General features: G+C 40.7%; 1 protein-coding gene across 3 annotated transcripts in view; it reads right to left on the reverse strand.

Annotated features, from left to right (window-relative positions):
- The window catches only part of LOC307025505 (alkaline phosphatase-like), an 89199-nt gene that overhangs the window by 43077 nt on the left and 18340 nt on the right, over nucleotides 1-27782 (reverse strand). For all 3 annotated transcript variants that reach the window (XM_079660231.1, XM_079660230.1, XM_079660232.1), the window contains one exon: nucleotides 27241-27354. The gene's annotated coding sequence lies outside the window, so the exon portion shown is untranslated. The remainder of the gene's footprint in view (nucleotides 1-27240; nucleotides 27355-27782) is intronic.

Here is a 27782-nt window from a genome sequence, read left to right on the forward strand (position 1 = left end):
TTAATTCTGGGCTTATCATCTTTTTCTCTCCTTGCAATATCACAGAAAGCAGCTCTTTAGGAACATCCTGGTTGTTCGCACAGAGAAGGCTGGTTTGTCCTCAACCTCAGGAGGCTTCTTCTATCAAACATGGCACCGTAAGAAAAGGCCGCTACTTTAAAGTCATACGTCAGTCTTTATATGAGCTTAAGGGAAAACTAAAGCATACAGTGTTATTAATGCAAAGCATACATACATCCATACTGATCCATCACTGTGCAGACCTTCAGCTTACATCCACCCTGCACCACCTACAAGTTAAGAACTGAAGCTGATAAGAAAACAAGTCTATTACCAAATCCATTTTCTTTATGGTGCTTTCCATATGACCAAAAAGATGAGGTTTCACCCGTTGTCAGTCGGGAGAAAAGTTGATATTGACGGTTTTATTGAACTTTAAACCAGCAATTGACAAAGCTCAACAAAATTCACTTTCTAGCGGTTACGGAGCTTTCAATCACCAAAGTTGCTTTTGGGGAATTAAATACATAAAAAACTTCAGAACGAAGACTGCACCGAAGAGGGTTTTGTCAGTCTGTTCAATCTGTAAATGAATAACTCTCATGACATTTGCATCACATACAAGTTGCAGTTATTTGAGGGGCTGTTCTTTTATGATCTGATGACCATGTCCATGCCCTCCAAAAGCAGCAAAAATAATAATAATACCGTTCTGTGATCTTACACAGCTAACATTAAGGTTTGGTTAGGTTTAGAGAACGATTAGGGTTTGAGTTAGAATATCAACTTGGTTTAAGTTGTGTAAATATCCTGTTTGGGGTTAAAATGAATACTTAAATAATGTAAGGGGATGTTCATTATCACTGTTACAATAATAACCAAGTGGTTAAGCTCAGGGAACACATGTGTTCATAGGAAGCAGTGTTGAAGGTTACACTACTTAAATGTGTTGAAAGCTGCAGCCATGTTCAGAAATCCAATCTTCTTTTCAACCTGGTGACCTGACAGTGCTGGATGCATTTAATCATACAATATTGAGACACTATTTTAAAGTTAAATAAACACTCACAATGGTTTTACCAGACTTATTTACTTAAGAAACAGCAAAGTTGCCATTCTGGGCCCACAAAGCTCCTTGGAAGCTTACTGTTTCTTGAAAGCTTTTACCTTGATTGAGGTGTTTGATCACTGAAATAAGAAGCATGCCGACTGAATGCACTTGCATTCAATACTTGTATGAAGTTTCTAATTGCCAGTGAATACCGCTCACCAACCTGTTTTTTAGGTCAAAGCTAGAGTATTGTCATTTTTCATTCATGACTTCAAACAAACCTGTTGTAAAATTGGTTAGAAGCATAGCCACAGAGACGGTGGTAACTAGAGATGTTTTCTCAGTAATTCCCTCCTGGATTTGGGTAAAACCACGCCTGCAGCGCATGGGAAAGGCAGTTCACAGCAACAGTGAGAAAGGGAAGAGGAAAGTGTGAGAGACAGAGATAATAAAGAGACTTGAAAGAATAAAACCATGAAAGAGTGGAGCGAGAGACCAGATGATAAAGGGTCAACGAGAGACTGAGTGAGTGTGGTAAAAGTGATGGAGAGATTCACTTTAAAACAGATAAAAACATCAAGACAACATTAATAATTTAGATTTTTTTTAAATTAAATATCTGAAACAGCATTATTTAAAATATATAATCACTTTTGTTGCTTTTAAAGGTCACCTATTATGCAAAATCCACTTTGCTATGTCTTTTATACATAGACATGCGTCCCCTCTAGAGATTCTGAAAGTTTCAGGAACAAATATTGGCTCACTTTTTTGTCCTGATCCATTTATATAAAAACCTGTCTGAAAATGAGCTGATCAGATCTTGATCACTTTGTGATGTCATAACGATTTTTTGGCTCGTGTAACCATCAGCCAATAACCAACCAAGTTAACCGTCTATATATATAATAAGACAATACTACGAAAACCCATTTTGTGTCTGATGCAAAGGATATGCTTGCATGATAGATGTATGAGGTGCTGAGCACTGTTTCACATAAGATAATACTTGACTCTTTAACACTATATGATACACAAATGTGATTGATCCAGTTATAGTCCAGCAAGAGCTTTGACAGTTTTTTTTTTCTTCTAAGTGATTCGATACAGAATTGTAACTCTTTATGGCTATCATGAAAACATGAAACGTGTGACTTATTTATGTAAAGCTTTTACCGATTAAAAATATCCCCTTCCAGCTGCCAAGTGTCATGTTTTCTCTTCCACTGCAGTGATTAAAAAGAAAACCACTTTGAATTGAAAGTGAACCATAGAACTTTCAAATTATTGAGCTCCTAACTTTTCCACTTCATGTGTCACCTGAGAAATAATAACACAAATATCAGATTACCAGAAGCACTGTGCGGAGAAGGAAACATATACAAACACCTCCTTAACTGACATTAATCTGAACTGACTCTTCGTGCTAATAACTAAGAAATGATTGCACTAACTTGGAAATGTGAGGGCTGAGATGTCCAGGTGCCAATTAAGTGCTGATGTGGGGAGAATGTGGGTGGACTTATTGCAAAAGGCTTCCTTCCATGTACTGTATGTGACCCACTTTGAGAAATGTTATTTATCAAACCATTGATGAAGCTTTGCGTCGAGATATTGCTCACCCTGCCAGTGTTCTTTTTTCATCAATGACCGCCTTGCTGCACATTATTCCGCCTGTTACACGGCTAAACACTAAGTAGGCATCATTTTGATTTATAATGATTTGATTTATTTGAAATTATTTTATTGCTTTCGATGAGAGAAATATTCCGTTCCAATGCCTACAAATAGCGGGAACTGCCCATGTTTGTTCACATTTTCTTTTCCATTAACCTTTAACCACTGCCAGAGCCTCTTTTGAGATTTGGGACAGTTTAGCAATCATGAACCCAAAGTGTTGTGCTCTCCACAAATATAATAATGAATATTCAAAAGGTATTTTCTGATTTCCAGCGGTCTGCTCGCGAAAAATAGCAGACCTCTGAAATGTATAAATTGATCAGAATCAGAATTGAGTATTTAACTTACCCATGTAATGGACAGGAAATACACTGGGAAATGACAGACCTCCGCCAATTCCAAATGCCCTATCTCGCATTGTAAAGTGAGAAATGATGTGTGTGTCCGCTCTGTGTTTCAGATCTGCTCCAAAGTTGAATGTATTCTGCCTTGGCTCATGGTCCAATCTTCTACTACGTTTCATGAAAATTCAGCCACTAGTGCCCGTCATCCTGCTAAAGAAAAAAAGAAAAAAAGACCGAACCAAAAAAGAAAACTTCCTTGGAAGGTAATGAATTAGCATGACTTTATTCCTGCCATTCTGGGGAAATAAATTGGTCAAAGTTTTCTCAGTGATGACATTAGTATTTCTAAAATCCTGGCTACTGCTCTGCTGAATCATAGTTACAGAGTCACGGGGAGGATGAGAGCAATTTGTTCAATTGTTTAAAGGCAGAGGCAGTATGAGTCACTTAGGTAATTCCTGAAAGAAGATTTTTTATTTATCCTTGATAATATTTTGAGTGACGCTGCTGTTCGTCGTGCTGGAGGGTGTATTTAAATAGTGTGCTACCAAATGTAAGACTTTCAATACTCAGCCATTCAAATCAGTGTGTGGTGTGTGTGTGTGTGTGTGTGTGTGTGTGTGTGTGTGTGTGTGTGTGTGTGTGTGTGTGTGTGTGTGTGTGTGTGTGTGTGTGTGTGTGTGTGTGTGTGTGTGTGTGTGTGTGTGTGTGTGTGTGCACGTGTGTGTGTGTGTCCGTTTGCAGGGGGTATACTGTAGTTAAGATCATTCATCAGTCGAGGGGTGGCCTGCTGCTGAAAGGGCCAGTGTTGAACTGCTTTGATTGATCTGTGCAGGAGATTGGCCATGGCCTGGAGAGGGGCATGTTGTTCCCTGCTCTGGCTATGGCCAATTATATCTATGGGGGTTGTGGGCAATGCAATAATTCAAAAATACAGGCCGCTTTTCTATTCCTGGGAAAAAGTGAGACCCGCAAATCCAGCATAATTTTTGCTCCATGTCCGGTCATTTTTCATTTGATTATTGTTGACTGTTACGTAAGTAACCTGCTGCTTTTGGGATAACGAAGTGTTATGTCTTGATGGCTAGGGCCAAAAACATCATTTTTTGTAATTTCTCTTTTACATTTCACCATTTTCTAATATTCCCAAAAACCTTACGTGTTTCGCTGGAAATTGTTAAATTTGTTATCAACCAGCTCCAACTGCTCTGATAATATGTGACAGAAACAACAACATTTTACCTAATTGACACCAAAGTAAACTCAGGGGATTTAATTAAATGTTTTAACCAAAGTTATAACAATTAATTCTAGGAGGATTCTCAAATTAAATTAAATGGCATTGCTTTCAGGATTTTTAAAGATATCTTAGTGTCGACCAAAGTTGTGGACAAAATCACAACCATTGCCACCATGAAAGCGTCATATGCCACTAACACGTGTGAAAAGAGCAACATTAATACCATCTGCCGTATCCCTGTAATGTTCATTCAGTGGATTTGAAAGTGGGCACCTTGACTTTGAAATTGAAGGTGTTCAAAGTCCATATGCTTTCCGAACTGCATTTAAATTTCCCGTTCTTTGTTTTTATGCAAGGCAGCTGTTGTTTATGTCATGTCTGATTAACAATATGAGCCGACGTAATTCTCCATCTCTATTCTGGTCTTGTCCCCATAAAATCAGTAACTGCATCACAGTACAAGAAAGCGTGAGAAATGCGAGAAAAGGGGGGGAGGCAAGGTTGAATAATAGGAACCGGGTAATGGATGGCTGCTGCGCGCGTGCATGTGTGTGTGTGTGTGTGTGTGTGTGTGTGTGTGTGTGTGTGTGTGTGTGTGTGTGTGTGTGTGTGTGTGTGTGTGTGTGTGTGTGTGTGTGTGTGTGTGTGTGTGTTTGTCTGCAAAACCTGGTTGCCTTTCGCCCTGCTGTGCTGGCATTGTGCTGGATGACTGAGCAGGAGGGCCACTGCCAGAATGGACACACTCCTACACACTCTATTCTTCCTCAGTTTGATGTTTGCCCTTTTGGCCATACACCGGATGACGAAAAAAAGTAAAAAAACAACACAGTAACTGAATTATATTTTGAATGGAGGTTGATCCAAAAGCAGAATATATTGTTGATTTATCTTTTGAAACGTCAGTGTTTTGAGAAGGTCACAGTAATTGGACACCACAGCAGTCAACCTTGAGATTTTTCCTTTTTCTTTACTTCCGAAAATCAATCTTAACAATTTTAAATTGATGATGTCACTATTTTGACCACAGCAACAGTTTGATTTTCAGGAGTCATGATGCCAACCCATACTTTAAAGATAATTATGTACTCAGCAAGGGATACTTCAATAAAAAGATAAAGCAGGTTCCCTTTGGACTCGCACTTTGATGGATTGAAGTAGATTTCAAAGTGGTTTGTTGATGGAATCATTTCCCTCTGCCGACACGGAGCAAATTGAAAACCTGCATTACTTGCTGACCTTTTGGCAACATCTGATCTGGTCTTGCTTTAGGAGGTGGGTACTGTTAAGACTTTTCAAAACGTTCAAAAAGGTAAGATGGTGAACTGATCTGTAATTACAGAATTGTGCTTCCTGTTGAGACAAAGACAAACTACTGGTGAGCTGCCAGCACTTTTGAAATGCAAAGAAATCCAAAACATGTATGTGAACAGACCCAAACTATCAATTTGTAGTCTATTCAAGGGAATCAAAAGTATTTATATATGTTTATTTTACCTGTACACACCGAAAAATGTAGGGGTCTAGTTGTAATTCAAGCAAATGGTCAAACCAAATTGTCTTTGACATTATCGGAAAAGTCACTAGTTCACAAAACTCTACTTCACTAGTTCCCGTTAATGACTTACAGAACAGAGACAGGAAGCTCATCTCAATGTTTCCTCCCACCGCAGTTGTTATGATTCAGCGGGGTGTGGGGGGTCAAAGTAGGAGTTAAGTTCATTCTCTAAACCTGCGATAGCAGAGCTTCTGATCCGCCTATTTGAAACAATTACCACTGAGTCATATTTAAGGAAATTGTGACTGATAGGAGGACAAACCTAGACCAGGAAACATCACAGTTAAACACTGACTGAAAAAACCCAAACAATGACCTAATCAAAGGAAGGAAGTGGTGGACTGTTTCTCTTTGATATTACATCGACGTCAAATGCTCAAATCAACCTCAGCATATTTCTAAAGCATTCTATATTCAATTACAGTCAACAATGACTTGTTTAACAAAAAAGGGAAGGTAAGCCATTTTCCACTTAACTGATTATCCTTACTCAAGATAACCTCAGAGCAAAACACCACTAGCCCCTTTCATGACACACTGGGATGGTCAGAAATGTGGAGTTGACACATCATCGTCATCACACAAAATAATTTAAGCTTAAATTAATAAATGTTCAATCTATCAAACAACTGAAGATGCCAACACATGCCAGATATATCACAGCGCTTGTGCTTCAGGGGATTTTATAACAACAGTCTTGAAAGCGAACCCTACTTTGGCTCAGACTGTAGCGACTGTAGTTGGGTCAAATCTCTCACAACGACTGGGCTGGCGTTCACAATGTTGCACATTTTTGGCATTTTTAACAAAGCTCATGATATATGTTTTTGTACACAAGGTTATGGTGTTTAATTACCTTTCCTGGATGGGTACTTCATGATGTTTGGTTTCCAAACAGTAACTGGCATGTTCATTAATACATTTGTATACTCAGGACGAGTGTATTGCATCAGCCTCTCCCACGCTCCCTCAAACCTTTATAGAGAGCTTTTTGTTGGACGGATTATAGATCTTCGCGAGAACTGCTAAAGTTTGCCACTATTAATCTGCTGCTTACTGTATCAGAGTGATGGAACACTCATATCTCCAGCTACACATAATTACTTAAGTACATTATAAAACAAGATTTAATGAACAGATACAGATTACCTATGTTGTCAAAGGAAGACATAATGCTTGTAAAATAGCAACAAGAAAGTCTGATGGCTACTTTAAGAGATCATTGATTCATTGACACCCCCATGTGTTTTTATGCAAGAAAGCTTTATCTTGATGAAGTGAATTACATGATATCCCTATTTAATTTTTTAAAGGGTAATATTTCAAATAGTATTCTATTACCAGCCAGTGCCAACTCTAGAACTCCCTACCCCTGTTCTCATTAACCTGGGGCCTCTTTGTTCATCATGAAGTACACATCTGTCCACATTTCCACGCTAACTGCCAAAGAACAAAGGCTTTTCCACTACGCACTGGGAATAGGCAGTTCATAGTTGAGTTATGTACATAAGGCTTTGGGAATTGTTTCTATTTTATGTATTATATTTGTTTCATTTTACTTCATGCTTAAAGCTTTGTGACAATCTTGATTTTTCTTCTCCATTAAACATATCCTGCAGCTTTATTCTCGTTCCTTTGTGTTTAATTTCTGTTCCCATCTAACTTAAGGCAGTTGGATAAAAAGCCAACAAGCTAAAGATGACCAGGGATTTCCATCTTGGTAAAAAGGTGACACCGACGCCCTTGCGAAATCCCCTTGAGTGACATCATTGGTTATGTTATGATGTCAGTCTGACGGAGGTAGTTATATAGGATTGCACCCATCAAGGGTTCACTGTCTAATTATCGCAGTGTATTACAATGACTGTCATCCGGAGACGATGGGTGATTCCCACATGCTATCCCACCATCGGCAACATCAAATTAGCCTGCTAGCTCTTAGTCAAACATAAATCCTCAGGTGAGCACCCCAAGTTGAGAATAAGTGGGCAAACCATTCTTCAATATGTCTGTACAGCACCCCAGTGTCCATGTATGGGGATTTATAACAGGTCCCATTTGCTTTTCAACCTCTCCAGGACCCCTAGTAAATCACCAGGCAGAGGCTTGACTGAACAACTAATGAACCAGCATGAAAAAGACAGGAGGATTCATATAATTTGAACCACGCTCAAAGTTGTTGTCTGGGAAACCTCAACAGCCCACATAAGCTTAGGAGGGCAATAGAAAAACAGCAGCCAAAAGATAGATGGGCAGTCCTGCAGTGCGTCAGCTTCTGTACTTCCTGAATTATGGGAAACCCCTTCCCACAGTGAAACATCCTGAGGATTCCCTGCTAGCATTTACCTGCCCAGCACTCCAGGGAGCTGGTTTTATTGTGAGATCCCATGTAATGCCCATTTCTATTTTTGGGGGGCCCAATAGGTATTGCAATGTTGCAACCAAAATAACTCAATAAACTTTTAGTGGGAAAGTTTAATACCTATGCGGCTCTTGTGTGGTCGACTTTTCATGAAAAAGGCCTCATTTTCCACTCAAATGTTGGAAACTTCAACTCCAAAACAAGCTCGAGCGTAACTTCATTGGACGCATTTGGTTGTGCACAGAGGCCATGTTTCAGGAGAGAGTTTGCTACTGGACAATCCCTTTGCTGGCAAATGTCCAAACTAGGCTGGGAAAAGGTTCTCCCTTGACGCTCAAGGCCTCAAATGGTATTGTGATATTGCATTTCAATTGTATAACTCTTTTTACCACTTTATATTTTCAGTTTAATTGCAATCACTTATTGTGCATGAAATCGAACATCTAAACTATGCTTACTGTATATCAGGGTTAAATGGAGTTTACCTGCCTGTATTCTTCTTTTGAAAAGTAAAACATAAGGCTCTCCGCATTGAACTAAATATTATAAAACAGGAGAAACACATAACACACCAGAGGAAAATTGTGCAATACACACTACTCTGTGGGATCTCATTTTGATTACAGGCACAATGATTTATTGAGCAAAGGCATATCAAGATGCAGAGATAAGGGCTTGTAACACTGTTTATTTCGATGTTAAACGTGAAATCCGTCAGACGTGTCTATACGTGCTTATAAAAACAGCAGATTAAAGAGAAAGGTTGAAAAAATGCAAAGGAGGTTTCTTACCATCAGATAAATAGACCACTTATATCATCAACCAAATCTTGACGCCACACACACAGAGGACAAACTTTCTCTTTTTCTCTGACAGGTATAATTACATTACAGTGCATTTATCACAAAATGAATGAGATATACAGGGGTGAATGCGAGTTAATTGTTATTTCTTATGCATTAAATGTTTGCCAAGAAATTATAAGTGACCTTGACAGTATGATTTGTAATTTTCGAAGAGCATATGACACCAGATGTGAGATTGTTTGTGCTGGGGTTATTGCCCCCAATAACAATCTTCTCCAAAGCTAAGTAACTCCACAGTGACCTGCCAATAGATGGTCTTACAAACTCCGATCTAAAGAATTAACTCTGGATGATGGCTTGGCTCCCCCGCCTTGGCTCTGAATGTAAACCCGAAGTATGGAAAAGTACTATTTTCCTCCACTCTACCCCTCTGTGTCACATCTGTGCAGAAAATAATAAGGCAGGAAACTAGTCTCTGTTAAAGTGTGCTGTACCCATAATGGGTTTCCTGTCTATAGCCTTGGTGTGTCATGGTCCAAAATGTCTTATTCACATAGACATCTAGTTATAAGGGCTGCCCCATCATTGTCAATAATTCCAATCATAAGTCCAGAAAGCCTTTGTCGATTTGCATTTTGTCTGTCAGACCACTCTATTTGCTTGACTGTTTACACAGCACACACCTACCCCAAATCCTCCATATTTCTGTCAAGTCTCACAATAGATCACGGTCTCCTGACGTAGCCCCCCTGTTGTCTTCCCCTGGCATTACCACTTTCAAATATTAACTTCCTTATTCAAACAGGTAATTCAGATCGTGGCTCACTGATTCCTTTCTTCATAAACTTTTCACACTGTGGTTCACAAAAACCTTTGGCTGCTGGGTTGAGCTTCTTTTATTATATCAATTAAAGAGCAAATGAGACCTTTTGCCCAACAACATTTTCACCTTTATAAAGTTTGTTCAGGTTCCTGGTGGACATATTGTCGTATTACCTTTAATGAACTTACTCTTGTATCAAAACCAGCTATCTGCAAAACTAACATAATGGAAACAAAGATGGGCGATGGACTTTTACTACTGATTTGGGCTTAAATAGTTTTGAATAATATTTAGCCACACTGGACTGAACTGTAATGCAATGCCACATGCACTCAGTTGTCCCACACTGTATCCATAGCAGGAGATATTGGAGTCAAAGCAATAGTCAAATGCTAGAACAGACCTGTACCTCATACATTCCGCCCATCAGCATGCATTTGTTTTGATAGCCTTCAAAAAAATAAAATAAAATACAGGCCACATTCTATTTTCTACATCTGGTTCCTTTTCCATTGTGAAGCTGACTTTTGCCACAACTTTGATTTACAAAACAGCCCTGTAAACTTCAACCTTTATAGACCACAAGTAATTGTGCTTGAGCGTGCATCAATGGAGCATTTGTTGCAGTTTTGTTAACTACTGCATCAACATAATCAACAGTAGTTTCTATTGTACTGAATGATTCTGTCAGAGGCTCTCTACACCTGTTTAAGTGTGTAACCCAATGGATTGCAACTGCTGCCCACAATGTCTGTACTCTACTGCAGCCTGTGGGGGGTATCGATAGGCTACACAAAAGACCAGCATTTCCACTCTTGTTATCATCACAGCTTTCCCATGCCATTCATACCAAGGTTATTGTCAGTCTTCATAAAATCAATGCTTCTTTCATCTATACACCTGGATATGGCGAGGCATATGGTATATAAAGGAATATTGAAAGTACTCCCAAGGGTTATAATTCCTGAAATGTTAGCTCCATAGCGCTCAGAGGGGTAATATCTTGGCACCACAAAAGACCTGTGCTTAGGTTGCAATATTCCCTATACATATATTCATAAACTGCTTTGTATTTTGGAGGCTATATGCTTTGAGTCACAGACTTATTGGATGGCGCTCAGCGTCCTGCCTGAGGGTTCAGGTTGCCAAGGAAATTAGCATTCCCTCCTGTAAAGCCTTTTGGTGTTAAATATGCACCTAAAAGCACCCTTGATTTAACACACACACACACACACACACACACACACACACACACACACACACACACACACACACACACACACACACACACACACACACACACACACACACACACACACACACACACACACACACACACACACACACACACACACACACACACACACACAAACAAAAGTATAAGACTTGTAAACATTTCCACATGACACACTCCCACTCTAAATCCCTCAAACTGAGGCTGTTGTGACAATTTAGATCTGTGGTGCCTGCTGATACAATGACTGCAACACAGTACTGCAGTTGCATCATGTCCCTATATAGTCACAGGAAGAGGAAGGGGTTGCACATCGTCTAATATTCAGAACAATTGTTTCTATGATAAAGTGATTTACTGATTTAATTACATCAAGGAATGCTCTTTGAACTGATGCCATCACTGTGATGTTGAAGTGTAGCTGGTATAGAAGGTGAATCACCCAACATTACGTAAAAATGTAACACACATCCTTAGAGCTGAGTTGTCAGAAGGAAAGAGTTCACAGGAAGTGAGATCTTGATGTGTTTGTACATGTTCGGACAGGTGTTTCAGTAAAAGATTCACATTGATTATGAATTCTAAATCTTTGCCATGAAGCAAACTTGTGTTGTAAGAAGGGATCATATTTGGATCAGATCTGGTCATGTGCGTGAGAAGGCCAAGGTTCATCACTTTGAGTTTATACAGTAATTGACAAAAAAAGGGAAGGAACCTTTAAGGTATATTTTATTCAAATAAATCAAACATATAATATTGGCGATAATAAATTGCGGCTTAACCTCGTTTTTTTTAAGACTGTATTGAACATTTTCCTCTTTACTTGTAGTACAGTACTTGTAGTACAAAGCTAACATATGTGTGGACATATGCCTAAATGGATCAGATCCACATGAATAAATAATGAAATAAATAATTAATACATTTAAACATATGTGCATGCGTGTGTGTGTCTGTAAGTGTCAACAGGGCGTGAGCATTTTTTCTAAATGTCTGTCTCTGTTGCTATCTCCATGGAGGGGTCAGGATCAGAAACAAAAGAGACCACAGTGCTGTCGGGGGTTCTGTGTATTGCTTTAAGAAACGTCAGCAGGGATGACTTGCCTACATCAATCCATGTTAAAACAAAAGTAGCAGTGATGACGCATACACTCAGACAAGTAGACTAAAGACATGTACAATATGTGCATCGAAGTCCTATTGATGCTGTTCTGTCTACAACTGCATTGACCTGCCAGACTGTGGGCGGAGAGAGTCAAGAATCGACTCCAAAACAAGATTTATACTTCTTTAAGTGGTTTTAACCAACCAGCAACTGCACTCATCTGTCTGTCACATGAAGTTATGTTTTGTTGTCGATAATTGGAGGTGGAACCTTTTCTTGCACCTGACTCACATACCCAAAGAGAGTGAAAATGTGCACATGAAACTAGGTTATTCTCCTTCATTAGATTAGCTGTTGCATGATTGAGTCACAATGTTGCACATCAGTCAGACCTAACACAAAGATATGTCAAAAACACACATTCTAAAGGCAGGGTTTGCACGACCTCTGATATGAGTAGCCATAGATATTCCCAGCACGCACCTCTTCACAAAAGGAAGTGGGGAAAAGAATCCCAGCGTCTTTTACTTGGAGACCATTTGGCCCTGGGTACAAAAAAAGGCAACCAATAAAAATGATTGCCAAGAAGGAAGGAAAAAGGGGGAAAATGTGGAGAATGGGAAAAAAACATCGCCATTGACATGTTGCGCCAGACTGAGAGAAAGTAGCATTGTTTGGATGTTTTTGTTTGCAACAGCGGGGGTAGGCTTCCAGCAAGGACTGAGGCACATCACGTGCATCGCTTCAACCACTGAAAGAGCACAGAGAGAGCCAAATCTGAAACAGAACGGCTCTACAAGTCTTTGAAGTCAAATAAAGCCACCTCATCGATCACTGATTCAAAGGCCTTTTTTTCTTCTCCTTTCTAACTCTTTCTCTTTGCACTCTTGGGAAACGTTTGAGTATTCTACAAATGAACCTGTTATATGGCTCCTTGAAAAAAAAACATTGAAAACACAAATTCTCAGATGGACTGGACGACATACATCTGGCATTTCAATGTGAAGACTTGACAACCATGAATTACTTAAACAATCAAATAAATGCACTAACCTGGATGAATGATCTACAATATTGAACTACAGTCTGTAAAACCACCATCAAATTTGACAGATCTGACTTCACATCCTTATCCATGACACCTCCACTTGCCAAGAGGCAATCCAATAATATACCCACGTAGAACATTGGATTGAGGTTGTGGTATGACTTCTGTAGCATGTGTATGCACGGAGTAACACTGAGCCTCTTTGTTATGAAACTGCTTTCCAATCTATAAATGAGTGTAGAGTTCAGTTTTTAAGATCTGTTGCTGAAATGATAGAAATCCCATTGTGATAGGTGTATCATTTACAACCAAGAATTTAACAAGACTTAGTTTTACGATGACAACTTACTGGACATGTGAGCCAACACCATTTTGTATATTTTAAGCATCAAGGAAAGGATTTTGTTCTGACGACATTAAAAGCAGGTTTAAAGTGGAAACATTTTATTGTGAAAGAGGGTGGTAGGTGGAAATACCGGAGTACTTTACTGAAGTGTTAAATTAAGGTTTAAATTCAAACGTATGAAAATCGGCACAGCAGCACGACTGCAGAAGCAACCTGTTGGTAGGCAGTCAAAAGAGATGTTATAAAAGAAAGCTGCAGGTCTACCAATGTCTGATTATAACAGATCATAAGAGTATGAAAAGGAAGCATTATTTTTGGTGTCTTCTCTAAGTGGCATTTGTCACGCAGGTCACACACACAGTTCAAAAAGTAACAAATGGTGGCTAGAAATACTAAGGTAAGATTTGTGTCCATTCCTTTAAAGCCATTGTCACTTTGGAATACGATGAAAGTAACTGAAGGTGTTAATATATGTATAACTCATTCAACAGCAATACAAATGAGGTCAAATAATTAAGCAGGGGTTGTATTGTTTACCTAGATTCCTTTGGGACATGAACAAGAAAGGGGGACTCAGATAAAAAAAATGTATTAAACAACTGAACAAATTAATCAAATGTAACATTAAAAGCTTGGCATTGCATTTGTTCAAGCACTTAGATTATCACTGCAGGTTTGGACTAACAGTTGGTTGGACTGAAGGAAAATTCATTCATTCTGCCATTGAGAGGAAAGACATTGGTCCATGATCTAATACTTTCCATACTTCTTCTTTCAGAATGCTCTCACAGGGCTGCCGCCAGAGATTTTACCATTTTTAGGAAGGCAAAAGTGGCACCTGAAATGTATAATAAGCCAATCGGATGCAGTGGCTTAAATTCATTTGCAGTGGCTTTGCCTTCAGGAACCGCTTCTTAGCCCTTTGCCGATGACCTTGACTGGGCTGTTCACAGTTAATTGCTTAAGTCATGTTTTGGTAAACCTGAACCTCTAATCGCTCTTGCTCACTCTGTCTCGTTCTCCCTCTGTTTCCACCCCTCCCCTCTGTTTCGATATCCCTCTGCCTGTGGCTTCTCGCTCTCTTTCACTCTCTTCCCCTCTTCAATGTTACTGCAGTTTTTGTCAGTGCTCCCCCACCCTTCCCCATTTCCGCTGGTGCAAGTTGTTGGTCGGAGAGCTCAGCCAAGGGTCACTGGTGTACTCTTGCTAGCTTCGTCCCTGTGCACCTCTTAAACTCTCTATTCATCTTCTGCCGCAATCAACCTCAAATATCTTTGTGATTTCACCCTCAATCACCAGCAGCTGAGCTACTAAGGACATATGCTGCTTTTGCAACACATCATACAGGTGACAAAAGCCCTGGTTGTTTTTAGACAGGAATGACACCCAGTCTACTCAAGTGTTCTCAGTGAGCCACATCAAACCTCTCATGTTGAAAGAAGGAATAGTTGTAGAACATCTGATTAGATTTTCATGGGAAACCACTTAAGGTTAGAGCCCTTTAGAACTTGTTTGTCAATTCATCCTTGAAGAGGCCATGTGCTGACACAATGGTTTGTACAGAAAATGGGCATAAGGACTTTAGATTACAAATATAATATCAGATACTGCTCTATGTTTGGCTTGCTGTCCTTGCATTGTTTACAAACAGGATGCTTGCGGACAATCTAAAATATGCACTTCAGATAGTTTTCTATAATAAGAAACTAAACTTATTGTTTATAGTCAATATTCAATTTGTAAACAGTTTATTTCTTTATATACTCATAGAATCTCATCAAAGAAACATTTAAGTATGAGAGAATGTAGGACTTAATCATGGAAAATGTTGCTGTTAATAAGTTTAGTTTAACAGAAAATAATTCTTCAAAAAAGATGCCACTGAGAGACGTAAACACTGTTTGGCACGGCAGGTTATGGTTTGATTAAATTCAATCTGTTTCCAGATGGCTTAAAGGTTCACTATATGAGTAAATACAATGAAATTTGGAAAGTTCTGACAACCACTTAAAGATGTTTAGAGGTCAATTTCATAAACCTTTCCGTGAATGGCACTATACCTTAGGCTATCAGAGTTGTCCTTATGCTGTAAATGTTAGCCATGTTAAACAAAAAAGTTTCCTTTCATTTGTGAAATTAAAAGGTTTCGTTGCCATAACAGATGTTGACTCGTTGACTTGTGCTTGTTTGTTACATTTCAGCATATGAGATATTTAGCTTACATACAGAGTTCACAAATGCTTGACTTTTGACTTGGTTTTTCTAAAGAATTTAATTAAAATAATTATTAAATGTTAAACCTCTAACCGCTCCTTCAGTGCCTGAACTGTGTACTATTATATAACATTAAAAACATGTTTTACTTGTTTCCTTTTTTCTCATATGTGTGTGTTTGAGATTGAGTTTCTCCATGTGCTGTGGAGTAATCAGTGTACCAGTTGTGCCCTAATGGCTTACATCTGTTTGACATGAAGCAGACTTGAAAACATGAACCTCTCAAAAATCATCCACTAATGTAAGTAACTGAAAATATTGTCGGTGAAGGTGTTTGTTTTTGTGATATATTTGACCTATGTCAATATCCAGTCTACTGTGTGTGGCCACTGTAGCTGTAACTGCTATCTTCATCTTGTATTTCTTTGGGATATACTTGCTTTAGCCATGATTTCATACTACCTGGCAGGAAATCAAACAGTTTGGATAGTGTCTGTAACTGTTGCATTACCACTGCAGAAAGAGATTAGGGTGTTTTTCTGATGTTTTTTATAAGATTGCGGTACGTGCGTTATCCTGCATCTCTTTTGGCTGAGCTGAAAATTCTGAAAACAGGTTTGATGATAAGCTCTTATAGTTCATTAAGTAAACAAATCTGGTATGGATTACTGAAAAGCAAGTCATTCGCAGACACTCACATTCAGCCACATAATAAAAAGCCCATGCATGCACACAACCACGTATCACATATGTAAACATGTTCAGCTGAAAGACTGCAAAAAGAATGTTGCAGCTGTCCTTTCATGAAACAGAGCAAGCACATTTTCCATATGAATTTGAATTGACTAGTGACAGGCACCTGTTTATATCACCAGTATTTTCGATGAAAAAACTAATAAATCATCATTTATGTTCACAGCGTTTATGAGCGACCCATTACATTAAGATATATGTATGCCCGTCTCCATCAGGTTTGAGCATTAGCATGATCCAATGGAAGCAAATGGATGTTTCAATCACTAATTCACAACTCTGTGCCTTCCAAAATCGCAGTCACACCATCCAAAAGTCATTAAACCAAACCAGGAACTTGGCAGCAGCAAAATGACTGTTAAACATTACACTTGCTCTAGGAAACTGTTTATGGCCCTACAGGGTGAAATATAGTCCAGCATGACATCTGAGGACAGGCTTCAGGTCTCGGTCAACACCACATAAAACCTTAAGCTACTGTGTAGCTACAAACATGTGTCAGCAGGGATGTTTGAGGTGGTATTTCGTGAAGATGTGGGGGAAAGTCACTGTTCAATTGAGGCTCTTCAATATGTGTCATTTGCATTTTCTAAGAGTAATAAATAAATATAAGCGTGTTCTACAGCCAGTGTATCCACACATAGAAACAATAGTTAAACTAGATGGATGCCAACACATGCAAAACCAATCAGCAAGAATAATTAGAGTTATTGTTCTTTTCCTCACACCTCCTCAACCCTGCAGTAATCATTTCTGGTTGCTCAGTTAAGTAAAGATATAGTCTGTGTGTCACTATGTACACAAATACAGTATACAAATATACTCAATTACATGTTGTATGAACTCTTGAATCTGAATCTTGTATAATGTTAAAAACACAATATATATATATATATATATATATATATATATATATATATATATATATGACCATAAACAGAAACTAGTATATATGTTACCAAACATTCTATTTCTGACATATCTTTATATTTCATACACTGGTCACACACCACTCCCAATACTCTAATGTTAATATGTAAAAACAAAAGCATTCAAAAACGATGTAATTTAAATGAACAACTTGACTAAACTTAGCCGTATTCCACCCTCCCCTTGTAGACCCAGGCCTCTTCATCACACATTCACATGCATCCTCCTTTGTCCATCGGTAATTAAGAAGCTGGCTGGCAGCAGCTGATGCGGTGGGGGAAGGTTAATGCCTGGACAACAATGACCCGTAATGCACACGTTGTCTTATCACACAAAAACACACACAAGCTCTGCTCTGACACCAGCAGTCCTCTCAGACATCACTGTGACGCCATCCCACTGTCCCATTTGTCAATGCAAGGCATTGTGGGGGTGATGTATGTTTTCTGGGGGCAACACCCTTTCTGGATCTTCTGCCAATTTCTCTTACAAATTGGTGCAAATGGGAGGAGCTGCATCTGATACTTTTCAATATCAAGTTGTATAAGATGTGTGTGAGTTAGCTCTCTCCCCTATGCCTGATTCACCAAGCTCCTCAATGGTGCCCTTGCAGCCATTTACCTCAGCAGTCTCCAGGGGTGGTCTCTGGATGGCAACGCCTTGGATTTATACCGGGGACTCGACTATTATTCATCCTTGCTCATTCCAGATAGGCAGCCTTTTAAAGGTTAATTGCACCAGCTAATTGCTCTCCCTCCCTTTTGCTAACGAGGGCGCACTCCTCGATGATGTCATTGAATGGCCGAACCAAAATACCTCTCCAACTACTTTGGTGATGGCCCCTCACTTCAGAAGGGCACAGCAGTATCTAATCTGTTTCTCTGCAGAGGCTCTGGCATCAATGCAAGAGATACTTTTCTCTCCGCTAGTTTATGGATGACTTTTAAAACAGCTACCGCTATAACTCAACATGTCAAATATAAAAATCCTGTTCACATCTTCATCTGCAACTCTGCAAACACACAGTTACTGCTACTTCAGTAAGGTGAAGGTTTCAAAATATTATAAAGCATTTTTGATCAAAGCAAATTGTATTCTTCATCACTCAGCTCTTTAGGTTTATATTTAAACACCTACCTTAATTTCTCTGTAAAAAGGCTAAACAAAATTGGAAAAGGTGAAGAAATATGTTTTAAATACATTTAAGATAATAACGTTATTATTCAAGAAAATCAAGAAAATGCATTAATTGTCTTCGGACTCGCATAACTGTACCCTCTCTCATCCTTTGGGAACTTTTAATCACCATTTCTTATTACTTTGGTACCTCAGACCAAGTATATTATAAAATCAGTTTCATTGCTCCACTATACTGCATCTCCACTTTATATATTAACTGTGTGCATGTCACGATTCTCATGGTATGTCACGTTTATAGTTTTGTAGGTTTGGGTGTTTTTGCTGTTTTCCATGTCATGTTTTCCTTTGGGTTATTGTCTGGTCCTTTTCCCTGTGTGTTCCTCTTGTCATTAGTTTCCCTGGTGTGTCTAATTGTCGGATTATGTTCACCTGGGCCCCTGTGTTTTCTCCTCCCTCCTCACCTGTGTCTTGTTGTGTGATTGAGTCTTGTGTGTATTTAAGTTCTGGGTTGTCTGTCTGTCTTGGTCGGTTCGTCTTGTTCCCTGACTAGTTCTGCGGTGAGTGTTCTGTTTTTGTCATTGTACATATATCTCATAGCCTTGAAATAAAGGAAGTTTCAGTTTATATCTGCATTTGGGTGCTGCTTGTTTCACAAACCGTGACAGTACGAACCAACCTGAAATATGGGCCCAGCAGATCCTTTTGAGCAGGAGATATTGGAGTTAACCGTTGCTTTGGCTGTCTGCTCTAGTCGATGGTTGGGAGCGTCCAGGGGTCAGCAGCGAGAGGCTGTTCGGGCTGAGGCACACCAGAGGGCAATGGAGAAACCAGGTTTAGTTAAATTCTTACCTGGCTGGATTTTGGACTTCCTCTCAGTGTGTGATTCCCGGCCTGCTAGCCCCAGGCATGCTAGCTCCATGTCTCCCAATTCCCAACCTGGCACCATACGCCTTGGTGGGTTCCGGCTGAAGTCAACCCGTGCTTCTGCCCCAGTTCCTGCTCCTGTCCAGGAGTCATATTCTGGAACTCGTCTGGCTTATGGAGGTCCACGGAGTATTCAGGCGGCTGCTAAGAGGAGGAGTCGCAAGGCCAAGCTAGCAGCTCAAGCCCCAAGAGCCATGTTTCCGCCCCCAGAACCGGACCTTACAGCCATGTTTCCGGCTCCAGAACCGGACCTTACAGCCATGTTTCCGGCTCCAGAACAGGACCTTACAGCCATGGTCCCGGCTTCAGTGCCGGCTCCAGTAACCACGGTCCCGACTCCGGCTCCTCGTCACCTGCTGACTCATCAGCCGACGCCAGCTCCTCGAGTCCTGTCGGCGTACCGGCCGACTCCAGCTCCCCCTGTCCTGATGGCTGTCCGTCCGACGCCAGCTCCCCGTGTCTTGTCGGCATACCGGCCGACTCCAGCACCTCGTCTCCGGTTGGCTGTCCGTCCGACGCCAGCGCCCCGTGGCCTGATGGCTGTCCGTCCGACGCCAGCTCCCCGTGTCTTGTCGGCATACCGGCCGACTCCAGCACCTCGTCTCCTGTTGGCTGTCCGTCCGACGCCAGCTCCCCGGGTTCTGTTGGCGAACCAACCCACTCAAGTGTCGTTGGAGGTCCCGCAGACTGCTCTTCTGCCGGGGGTCCTGCCAACCCCATGTCCTGTGCCGTTGGAGGTCCCGCAGACTACTCTTCTGCCGGGGGTCCTGCCAACTCCATGTCTTGTCACGTTGGAGGTCCCGCAGACTACTCTTCTGCCGGGGGTCCTGCCAACTCCATGTCTGGTCCCGTTGGAGGTCCCGCAGACTACTCTTCTGCCAGGGGTCCTGCCAACCCCAAGTCCTGAGCCGTTGGAGGTCCCGCAGACTGCTCTTCTGCCGGGGGTCCTGCCAACCCCATGTCCTGTGCCGTTGGAGGTCCCGCAGACTACTCTTCTGCCGGGGGTCCTGCCAACTCCATGTCTGGTCCCGTTGGAGGTCCCGCAGACTACTCTTCTGCCGGGGGTCCTGCCAACCCCATGTCCTGTGCCGTTGGAGGTCCCGCAGACTACTCTTCTGCCGGGGGTCCTGCCAACTCCATGTCTGGTCCCGTTGGAGGTCCCGCAGACTACTCTTCTGCTGGGGGTCCTGCCAACCCCATGTCCTGAGCCATTGGAGGTCCCGCAGACTACTTTTCTGCCGGGGGTCCTGCCAACTCCATGTCTTGTCACGTTGGAGGTCCCGCCGACTGCTTTTCCGCTGGGGGTCCTGCCAACTCCATGTCCTGTCGCGTTGGGGATTCTGCCGACTGCTCTCCTGCCGGGGGTCCTGCCGGTCCTGTGTCCTCTTCCATGGGGGATCTTGCATATACCGGCTCCTGACCGGCCTCCGGAGCTGTCTGGTCTTCACTCCTCCTCGGACTCTGCCTTGCCCCCTGGCCGTCCGCCCGAATTCCCCTTTTTGAACTCTGCCTTGCCCCCGGGCCGTCCGCCCGAATTCCCCTTTTTTTAACTCTGCCTTGCCCCCGGGCCGTCCGCCCGAGACACGTCCTCCAGACCCCCTCCACCCACCCTGCTGGATTTTTGTTTTTTTGGGACGTCTGGAATCCGTCCCTTGAGGGGGGGGTTATGTCACGATTCTCATGTTATGTCACGTTTATAGTTTTGTAGGTTTGGATGTTTTTGCTGTTTTCCATGTCATGTTTTCCTCTGGGTTATTGTCTGGTCCTTTTCCCTGTGTTTTCCTCTTGTCGTTAGTTTCCCTGGTGTGTCTAATTGTCGGATTATGTTCACCTGGGCCCCTGTGTTTTCTCCTCCCTCCTCACCTGTGTCTTGTTGTGTGATTGAGTCTTGTGTGTATTTAAGTTCTGGGTTGTCTGTCTGTCTTGGTCGGTTCGTCTTGTTCCCTGACTAGTTCTGCGGTGAGTGTTCTGTTTTTGTCATTGTACATATATCTCATAGCCTTGAAATAAAGGAAGTTTCAGTTTATATCTGCATTTGGGTCCTGCTTGTTTCACAAACCGTGACAGTACAGTAGTCACAGGAAGTACATATTATAGAGAATGCCCTCTTGCTTGTCCTAACTGCATCTTCTGCTACAGCCTTTTCATAGTCAAAATAGATATACACAGCATTACCTTATTTTAAACAGGTAAAAGTAGTTGGACAGGGCCTGTGTCCAATATAAATCCCATAGCCTGGTTTGGACAATCCAGCTGAGCAAAGTGGCACAAGAGAAAAAATCATTTGCTTTAGCTTTACCTAGGAGTTTCCAAATAACTAAGTACTTAAACGTTTCTAGTAATGCATTCCTGTGTCTAGCAAAAAAGCTCCCCGAGGAAAAAATAAAGGGAGAAAATACCGTCTGATATTAAACTTCCACAGCTCCACGAGTCCCATTTTGCAGGTGCTTCATGGGAAATGAGTATGGAGTATCCATTTATGATGGTCATAAAGAGGAGTGAACCCTGATGGGCTTCACCGCTTGAGGATGATGTTATCCCCCATTACTACTCAACACATTTATCGCTCAGAGAACTGTACCTTCCCTGCGTCATGCAGCAGGGACGCCCAGTGCCTAGGACTTCAAGTTTGCTCTCTGCTAATGTCAACGAGTCCATCAACAGCCACGTGTCCACTTCAACTTTCCAAGCAACCTATTCATTTGGATACTTATTGGAGTAGAGCATCAGCTAAATGCCAATATGCTAATGTAGGGAGGTAGGTTAGAAGTGTTTGGACATTAAATCGGTCCTAATTGCCACCGGTCAGCTGACAATGTTCTGCAGGTCAACCAAACAGTACATTCAGAGTAGAAGGTTTCATTTTTCACAAGCAGTTGTTGACTAGCTCTATAGCCAATGCATCACAACTGGACACAATTGCTTCTATAACAGAGTACAGTGTTTAACTGTACTAAACTGTGGACTTTGACTCAACCTGTGTTAAAGTTGAAATATATGCATTGAAATGATTCAAAGCTACAATTGAATTAAACTGGCATGGGAGAACATGATACTATTCAGTCTTACTCTGGGTACAGTTTATTCTCAACTGAAGTACATGATACAGAAAGGTGTTCTAACTTCGTGAGCTTGGAGTATATTGTAAATAAACAGCTCTAAATGTGGTGAGGTGTTCAGTGGCGTTTTTTCTTTTTTGTCATTGTGTTGTTGATGTATGAATGAGAAAGTTTAAACAGCTTTATTGGTTGCACAGACAGTTACTGTTCCCTGTCTTCAGGAACGTTTTGCAGACAGGAATGAAATGTAAGTTTGACGTCTTAGACCAGTGGGGATATACAACATGGCTGACTAATCCCCCAGAAGACGACCATCATGGACTGAACTGTGCGTCACAATAATAATATCTTCATCAAATCAAGGTGTCTGGTTCTTGTAACTGGTAAATTTACCGAACAGCTACACAAGGTCATGACAATGTGTTTGTGTAGGATAGCAAGTTCAAAAACTGATCATTTACAACTTTAATCTTGTGGTGGACCCTTTGTTCTGACTCAGGTACTTCAGGTAAATATACTAAAAGTGTGGACTGCTTTTGCATAGCTGCATTTGCAAGGAAGCATGGTTGTTCAACCTTGAAACACTACACAACAGGTTTGAATCTCAGCAGACCACGATGATGATGACCAAGAACAACAACAGCTAGTAGTGTTGTAGTCGGGAAATGTTTGACTAAAAAGTAGTTTTTCTTTAATCGCAGTTGATGAGATAAATGTTTATGCCTATTGTCACATATCAGCCTTGTTGCAAATCAAATACAACAAAGAAAAACCTTTACACACTTCAGACATGGAATCTGCCACGTACACCTAGCTTTTATAGACAAAACAATAATGAACTTCACAGCTGCAAATGACACACACAATCAAGACATCTATTAAATGTGACAGTGGCGATATTATTGTACAAGCAGTCTCCATGTTTTACCAGTGGAACCTTCCAGTAAACCAACATGATCAAACAGCAGAAAGGGGTCATGTGGACCGGTTCCAAAACATTGTTAGCACGGGCCGGCCACTGTTTCAAAGCTTTCTGAGATTAGATTGGGCAGGTAACTCCATGGAAACACATGATTAGGTTTAGGGGCCATGAGGTTAGGAAAAGGTAACGTTGCAATTGGAAACCTGATGTGACCAAAAGTTAAGACCTGTGAGGTTTTTTCCCAGGGAGGGAACAGGATGGGAATGGCAGAGATGGCCTATTATTGCTATAAATCCCCCAAAACACAGTGTAGGAAATGATTTATGTGCATAAATCTGCCTACTGGGGAAAAGATGGCGGATCACATTACTGTTTCTGTGTTTGTGCATCTGGGGTTCACGGGTGGTGCGTAACAGATCCTAGTGTACACACCTAAGGTTTTGCGTGGGTTGGCAGAAGCATCTCTTACATCATCAGATCATTCGTCCTGCATACACAGTGATTAGTGAAAGCACCCTAAGATTGGGGAAAAGGATATTTATTTTTGATGCAACATTTGATGTGTCTTCAGAAATAATATAATACAGTCGACAGGTGTTTAAGAAAGGAATAGATCTGAAAGAGGCTTTATGCAATGCCAGATTTGGAAACCAAACGGTTAAATGAACAGCTAAACCTAAGTTGTGGATCTTAATGTAAAGGTTCCACTAAAATAACAAGTAAGACAATGTATGCTTGGTAATGCTTTTTACTGGCTAATTTGAAATGCTCCTTTCCACCAGTTTCCATTCACTTCACTTTGCAAAGAGGAAGTCCCCTTAAGTGTGTGTCTGTAACATTACCCTCAAGTTTATGCCATTGAACCTCAAATCTGATGTGACGCTAATTAACATGGATAGTGTTTTTAAAGAAAGGCCACTTGGAGTGCACCTGTGTGTCACATGACTTTGCTGCCATACTTTTGATGGTGAATTTAGAGAGTTCCCTTTGATTTAGTTTGCCGTTATCTTTAATGCCAATCTCCATCATATCCAGCAGAGATCTTTTGTTCTAACACACATCTCTCTTTGGTTGTGCTATTGCTTTACCCCAACACATCAGCACATAGTAACTGTCGGATGCAGAAGCAGTGACTCTCAGATCTTGCACCAACAGCCACATGAGGGTAAGTGAATCCGTATTGCCTCCCTTTCTTCGTGTGCCGTCTCAACTACAAAGAGGTGATATCTGGGCCACCTAGGCAAAGGTAAACATCCTTCATGAAAAATATATAGCCTAGGCTAAAGGGTCAATAAGTGTCTCAGCAGGTCAGTAGATCATTAAATTAGGAAAGGTAATTAAATAAAACGAAATGCATACAGAACGCAACAGCAGTACACACTTGAAAGACAACCACTGCAACAGATTAGTAGGATTTCATCAACCATGATAGGAAATTCTGCTAATCTTCATCCAATACGGTTTGCCTCTCAGTGAAAGGGATGATGATGATTAATTTGAAGTTAATGGGCCTAATTTAGTGATGAAAAGAACCATCTGAGGTCATTATTGCATCTATGGTGGAAGAAAGCATATCCGCGGGTCCCCATGGCTGTGTGACACCAACCTTCCATTCCTCTCTCTTTTCATTTTCTTATTCCCCCCTTTTTTTTGCTCCCTCTGAGGACTTCCCTGCAGCTCTGCGTATGTACTCGACCTTTCTTTGGAGACACACAGTAGGGAAAAATAGAGTCTTCAATGGATGGTGATCAGATGTAGATCCCTCAGGAGGGGATAATTCATTCACATTGGGCAAATAAAATGGGGGAAAGAATTGTAGGAAAACCATAAAAGGGAGACATTGGAAGATAGCAATAAGCCATTTACGCATAATGGTTCTCTTTGGAAAGGAAATGATGATTAGATACTATTTTAAACATATATCTTTGTAATGTGGTGCATGTGTTGATAAAAGAACTCTGCTACCTCAAAAGCTGTGGAAAGACCTGTCACCAAAAGCATCTCCTTTGTTGTCACTAATCTAACCAGTAATTGCAGGTTAATGCATTGTCGTTTGTACATGACCAACATCAGAGAACGAGTGATAGCAAGGCATCTGGGTAGAAATAAGTGGCTCGCTCCTGCAGTAAGAGAGCATTAAGATGATCCATCCTAACAAACTAATAATATGACTTAACCTGTTTAGGGGAAAAGTGCAGACAAGGAGAAACACGACATTGCAAATCTGTAACGATGTCTTAAATGTGTTTAGTACGCTAAATTAAATAATCTAATTCCACTGTAATAATATTAGGAGCAGAGATAGCGTATGTTGTCTGCTCTTTGGCAAATGCTTTCTTATTCACTGACTCACTACAAATACTTGTATACATATATTTTGAGAGAAGGAAAAATGTTTTTATATATTGTATATTTCTATACACAATAAGGTTTTTAGATTAAATGCTGGACTGCGTTATGAGAAAAAACATTTTTCCTTGAACGTTTTGATTACTAATAATTTTCCACAGAGCTCTTATTAATCTTCCTGTGACATGAGCATTAATTAATGACCTCACATGCTGCGCTTGATAGCTGCTGGCAAAGGTTATTACTTCCGTGCCCTAGGTGGACGTCTCTTTGTTTCCGTTTGACATAAATCATTCTGACAGTGTTAAACATGAATGAAAAAAAAGCCTCCTCCCATAATTTTGTTTTTTTTAGCCTCCATGCTATTAAGGTACATCTCGTTAACTCAAGAGGTCAAATTATGCTGTTAGAATGTCAACATTTTCAGGGTTAGGGTTAAACTGCCTTGTTACTCTGATATTCGCCCCTTATGGGGATACAGCAGTACTGACATTGAATAGGGGTGTAAATCATGCATTTGTGTAACCTGTACGGGAAAGCATAGACCTTCAAATGATTAAATATAAAATCAATGTACTTAAAGATAAGTTATATTCACAGGATAAGGACATTTTCCTAGTGTTGTGAAGCAAAATTCACTGAGCGTTCAATTCTTCACCCACTAATAGGGAACATGGGCTGGGATTAAACAGGTAAGTTTGACCTTAGTTCTAAGGTCAATAGCAACTGATATTATGACAAATATATTCTGATATGTGCTATCTCCAAACTGCATATCCATTTCTTAAAAGTTTCAATCAGCTATAACCGTTTACTTTATTTAAGTAAAATATAGGTCAGGATACGAAAAGAAAAACAACCTCAGTCTCAGACATTTAACTTTACATATGATCTGAAAAACAATGAAAACCCTCCCTTTCCTAGCTGGAAAGGACGTTGTGTCAGCAAGATGGACTTCAAAGTTTCCCAAGTGTGAGAGGAAGAGAAGAGGAAATGAAGAGATTTTTCGGGGCTACTCTTTCTTCTCATGTTACATGAGAGGGAACGAGCAGACTGAAATGAAGTTTCTGCTACATTTAATGATAAACGTCTCATTTTGTATATGTTCACATTTTGTATTAAGGCCTTTTGTTACTCTTGATTAAGTGCCATTGTCATTCTCAATGTTTCTCCCAATGGAATAATCCAAGTGGAATACAAATATGATCTGATTAGGAAACTGCGGCCTCCAAACAACATAATCAGCTTTAATGTTAGTATAAACCAAATCTCAAACTTGTCCAGCTTTTAAATCACAACAGAAGACAGTGTTAAATTTAAATGAGAACTTTCTCATATTATTTATACCTACTTACTGAATGCTTAAATGCAGGTTTCAGCCAACACTGGCACACACCAGGAGCTCCGTTCCATTGATTTCACAAAATCACAGCTGTGGCTCGTTGGGCTTTGATGTCTCATTAAGGCAACTGCGAGAGAAAACAGGTTGAATAGTGAGGGAGAGAAAGGAGAGAAAAATAACATTTAGCCTTAACACTGGGGAAAAAAGTTCAACACTGCACAGACCCTGGGAGCCCTCCGGTGCCTGACTTTCCGTAGGACCACCTAAAAAGCAGCAATACAAACCCAGAAAGCTCTGAGAAAACTCAGGGGTTTTCTTTAATGGACAACGCCCTTGCCATGTGCTCATCAGGTTCAGCTTCTCTCTGAACAGGGAACGTTCACATTGTTTTGATGTGGCCTAGTCTGGGCTGTACATAGGTATGCACACATGATTTAATTATGTTCAATCAGAGCCATGCAAGGGCTTGACTCTGCCTGGGTCAATTGCCTCTCTCATTTACATAGCTCAGCATAAGGTGTGAATATAAAGCCTTAAGTAATGCCACTGATCCTT

The sequence above is a fragment of the Notothenia rossii genome, assembly GCF_949606895.1.
Source record: "Notothenia rossii genome assembly, chromosome: 1".
Lineage (NCBI taxonomy): Eukaryota > Metazoa > Chordata > Actinopteri > Perciformes > Nototheniidae > Notothenia > Notothenia rossii.